The sequence below is a fragment of the Dunckerocampus dactyliophorus genome, unplaced genomic scaffold (genome assembly GCF_027744805.1).
Source record: "Dunckerocampus dactyliophorus isolate RoL2022-P2 unplaced genomic scaffold, RoL_Ddac_1.1 HiC_scaffold_106, whole genome shotgun sequence".
Taxonomy (NCBI): Eukaryota; Metazoa; Chordata; class Actinopteri; order Syngnathiformes; family Syngnathidae; genus Dunckerocampus; species Dunckerocampus dactyliophorus.
In genome coordinates, this window is record NW_026559805.1 from 5,001 (window position 1) to 10,272 (window position 5,272).

Sequence of the window (5,272 nt, forward strand, 5' to 3'; positions counted from 1 at the left end):
TGCGAGCGCGGCCGGGTGGGGGGCAATGGCCCCCCGGGTGGCCGCGCCGGAGGTGTCACTCGCCTCCAGTGAGCACTCGGCTCCTCTCTGTCGGACACCCGGAGGTGAAGCGCGGGCCCTGCTACCGCGCCGGAGGTCCCACTGGCCTCCAATGAGCACACTCGGCTCCTCTTTGTCGGACACCCGGAGGTGAGGCGCGGGCCCCTCTTACCCGCGCCGGAGCCTCAGCTTGCCTTCCAGTGAGCTGGGCTCCTTTTTTATTTTCTTTGGAGTGGGCCACCCGGAGGTGGAGAGCGACCCGCAGACGAAGCACGGCCAGGGGCCGCCGGATGCCGCCCATGGCGGGCGCTCCCACTCCTCTGACACCTGCGAAGCAGCAAAGTGCTCCTTTTCGATTCCTTCCGCCACCCGGAGGTGGAGCGCGGACCCAGCCACCGCGCCGGAGCGAGCAGCAGCCTCGCTCCGAGTGTGCGCCCGCAGACGAAGCACGGCCAGAGGCCGCCGGATGCCGCCCATGGCGGGCGCACACACTTTTCTGACACCTACGAAGCACCAAAGTGCTGCTTTTTGGGATTCGCCACCCGGAGGTGGAGCGCGGACAAAGCCACCGCGCCTAGTGTGCACCCGCAGACGAAGCACGGCCAGAGGCCGCCGGATGCCGCCCATGGCGGGCGCACACACTCTTCTGACACCTTCGTAGCACCAAAGTGCTGCTTTTTGGGATTCGCCACCCGGAGGTGGAGCGCGGACAAAGCTACCGCGCCGGAGCGAGCAGGAGCCTCGCTCCGAGTGTGCACCCGCAGACGAAGCACGGCCAGAGGCCGCCGGATGCCGCCCATGGCGAGCGCACACACTTTTCGGACACCTCGGATTGGCCACCCGGAGGTGGAGAGCGACCCGCAGACGAAGCACGGCCAGGGGCCGCCGGATGCCGCCCATGGCGGGCGCTCTCGCTCCTCGGACAGCTCCATCGGCGCAGCATGGCGCTCGCGGTCGTCATTACCCGCTGGCGAGGCGCGGCCAGGGCCGCCAGGCGTCGCCTATCGCGTGCGCAAACTCCCAGCAAGCACCAACGTGCTCCTTTGGATGTTGTCATCCGGAGGTGATAGCGCGGCCCGGGCCGCCTGACGCGGCCCATCGCGGGCGCTCCTCGTCGGACACCTGCGTCACACAGCCTGGGTGCCAGCTGTGGAGTGACACTTGGAGAAAAAGAAGCACAAGTCACTCATATCAAAGTTCCCGTTCCCTTTTGTTTGTGTCACGCTTGGAAATGCTTGAGAGGTGACACTTTGTCAAAATTGCAGCTGGTGTCTCATCATCATCATCACCGCTGCTCATCAGCCTTCCTTGGATGCCTGCCATGCACGCGGCCCAACGGGGCACTCAGATGGGGCGGGCAGCCCGGACCGCCTTGCGCGGCCCAACACGGGCGCCCGGGGGGACGCGGAAACCCGTTTTAGAAAATAACCTCCAGGGGTTTTCCAAGAGCGGCACGGCCCCAGCTCACGTCCGTGTTTCAGTGCGTCAAAAGCGGATTCAAAAGTGTGCTTTTCTCGGTACTTCCCCTGGAGGTCAGTGTTTCTAAAAACTGGGTTTCCGAAATCGTGCTGGAGGTGTTTTGGTCAACCAGGAAAAATGGCATTTACGGGAGAGGGTAAAGTATACCCCCCCCCCCCCTCTCGGCTGATTTACCCTCTCCCGTAAACGCGTTTTTTCCTGGTCGACCAAAACACTCATTGACTCCCATTCATTTGACACTTTGTCATTTTTTCAGCACTTTTTTCGCGCATTGGGTACTCCGCCCATTGACTCCCATTCATTTGACACTTTGTCGTTTTTCCAGACCTTTTTTCACGCATTGGGTACTCCGCCCATTCACTCCCATTCATTTGACACTTTGTCGTTTTTTCAGCACTTTTTTCGCGCATTGGGTACTCCGCCCCATTCACTCCCATTCATTTCACACTTAGAAAAATCATCCGAGCGGCTCTCCACGCATTTTATAGCCGCTTTGGGGCTCCAGCCGCCTCGGCCTTCATTTCTGACTAGGCTCGTGTGGACTTTGTCGTTTTTTCAGCACTTTTTTTGCGCATTGGGTACTCCGCCCCATTCACTCCCATTCATTTGACACTTTGTCGTTTTTTCAGCACTTTTTTTACACATTGGGTACTCTGCCCCATTCACTCCCATTCATTTGACACTTTGTCGTTTTTTCAGCACTTTTTTGGCGCATTGGGTACTCCGCCCCATTCACTCCCATTCATTTGACACTTTGAAAAATCATCCGAGCGGCTCTCCACGCGTTTTATAGCCGCTTTGGGGCTCCAGCCGCCTCGGACTGCATTTCTGACTAGGCTCGTGTGGACTTTGTCGTTTTTTCAGCACTTTTTTTACACATTGGGTACTCTGCCCCATTCACTCCCATTCATTTGACACTTTGAAAAATCATCCGAGCGGCTCTCCACGCGTTTTATAGCCGCTTTGGGGCTCCAGCCGCCTCGGACTGCATTTCTGACTAGGCTCGTGTGGACTTTGTCGTTTTTTCAGCACTTTTTTTACACATTGGGTACTCTGCCCCATTCACTCCCATTCATTTGACACTTTGAAAAATCATCCGAGCGGCTCTCCACGCGTTTTATAGCCGCTTTCAGACTCCTGCCGCCTCGCCTGCACTTCCGCCTCGGTCCGTTAGGATTTAGGCCTTTTTTCAGCACTTTTTCTCCGTTTCTCCGGGGCGACAGCGGCTCTCCACGCATTTTATAGCCGTTTTCAGACTCCTGCCGCCTCGCCTGCACTTCCGCCTCGGTCCGTTAGGATTTAGGCCTTTTTTCAGCACTTTTTCTCCGTTCCTCCGGGGCGACAGCGGCTCTCCACGCTTTTTATAGCGGTTTTCAGACTCCTGCCGCCTCGCCTGCACTTCCGCCTAGGTCCGTTAGGATTTAGGCCTTTTTTCAGCACTTTTTCTCCGTTTCTCCGGGGCGACAGCGGCTCTCCACGCTTTTTATAGCGGTTTTCAGACTCCTGCCGCCTCGCCTGCACTTCCGCCTAGGTCCGTTAGGATTTAGGCCTTTTTTCAGCACTTTTTCTCCGTTTCTCCGGGGCGACAGCGGCTCTCCACGCTTTTTATAGCGGTTTTCAGACTCCTGCCGCCTCGCCTGCACTTCCGCCTAGGTCCGTTAGGACGTGGGCCTTTTTTCAGCACTTTTTCTCCGTTTCTCCGGGGCGACAGCGGCTCTCCACGCTTTTTATAGCCGCTTTGGGGCTCCAGCCGCCTCGGCCTGCATTTCTGACTAGGCTCGTGTGGACTTTTTCAGCACTTTTTTTGTGCATTGGGTACTCTCGCCCATTGACTCCCATTCATTTGACACTTTGTCATATTTTCAGCACTTTTTTTGTGCATTGGGTACTCTCGCCCATTGACTCCCATTCATTTGACACTTTGTCATATTTTCAGCACTTTTTTGGCGCATTGGGTACTCTCGCCCATTGACTTCAATGCATTTACTGCAACTCCTGCCTGTGTCCGCCAGAGGGCGTCTGGCTTAACAGCGGCTCTCCACGCTATTTCTATCCGCTTTGAGGCTCCAGGCAGCTCGGCCTGGGTTTCTGAATTTCTCCCTTGACACTTTGTTACTTTTTCACCTTTTTTCTCATTTCATCCAGGGACACAGCGGCTCTCCACAGACTTTCCCGCGGCCCCTGGGCTCCAGGACCCTAGGCATGGGTTTCTGAATTTCTCCCTTGACACTTTGCCATTTTTTCACCTTTTTCTTCATTTCATCCAGGGACACAGCGGCTCTCCACAGACTTTCCCGCGGCCCCTGGGCTCCAGGCAGCTCGGCCTGAGTTTCTGAATTTCTCCCTTGACACTTTGCCATTTTTTCACCTTTTTTCTCATTTCATCCAGGGACACAGCGGCACTCCACAGACTTTACAGCCGCCCCTGGGCTCCAGGCAGCTCGGCATGGGTTTCTGCCTAGCTCCCTTGACACTTTGCCATTTTTTCACCTTTTTTCTCATTTCATCCAGGGCAACAGCGGCTCTCACAGACTTTAGAACCGCCCCTGGGCTCCAGGACCCTAGGCATGGGTTTCTGCCTAGCTCCCTTGACACTTTGCCATTTTTTCACCTTTTTTCTCATTTCATCCAGGGACACAGCGGCTCTCCACAGACTTTCCCGCGGCCCCTGGGCTCCAGGACCCTAGGCATGGGTTTCTGCCTAGCTCCCTTGACACTTTGTTACTTTTTCACCCTTTTTCTCATTTCATCCAGGGACACAGCGGCTCTCCACAGACTTTGCATCCGCCCCTGGGCTCCAGGCAGCTCGGCCTGAGTTTCTGAATTTCTCCCTTGACACTTTGCCATTTTTTCACCTTTTTTCTCATTTCATCCAGGGACACAGCGGCTCTCCACAGACTTTCCCGCGGCCCCTGGGCTCCAGGCAGCTCGGCCTGAGTTTCTGAATTTCTCCCTTGACACTTTGCCATTTTTCCACCCTTTTTCTCATTTCATCCAGGGACACAGCGGCTCTCCACAGACTTTCCCGCGGCCCCTGGGCTCCAGGACCCTAGGCATGGGTTTCTGCCTAGCTCCCTTGACACTTTGTTACTTTTTCACCCTTTTTCTCATTTCATCCAGGGACACAGCGGCTCTCCACAGACTTTGCATCCGCCCCTGGGCTCCAGGCAGCTCGGCCTGAGTTTCTGAATTTCTCCCTTGACACTTTGCCATTTTTTCACCTTTTTTCTCATTTCATCCAGGGACACAGCGGCTCTCCACAGACTTTCCCGCGGCCCCTGGGCTCCAGGCAGCTCGGCCTGAGTTTCTGAATTTCTCCCTTGACACTTTGCCATTTTTCCACCCTTTTTCTCATTTCATCCAGGGACACAGCGGCTCTCCACAGACTTTACAGCCGCCCCTGGGCTCCAGGACCCTAGGCATGGGTTTCTGAATTTCTCCCTTGACACTTTGCCATTTTTTCACCTTTTTTCTCATTTCATCCAGGGACACAGCGGCACTCCACAGACTTTGCAGCCGCCCCTGGGCTCCAGGCAGCTCGGCCTGAGTTTCTGAATTTCTCCCTTGACACTTTGCCATTTTTCCACCCTTTTTCTCATTTCATCCAGGGACACAGCGGCACTCCACAGACTTTGCAGCCGCCCCTGGGCTCCAGGCAGCTCGGCCTGAGTTTCTGAATTTCTCCCTTGACACTTTGCCATTTTTCCACCTTTTTTCTCATTTCATCCAGGGACACAGCGGCACTCCACAGACT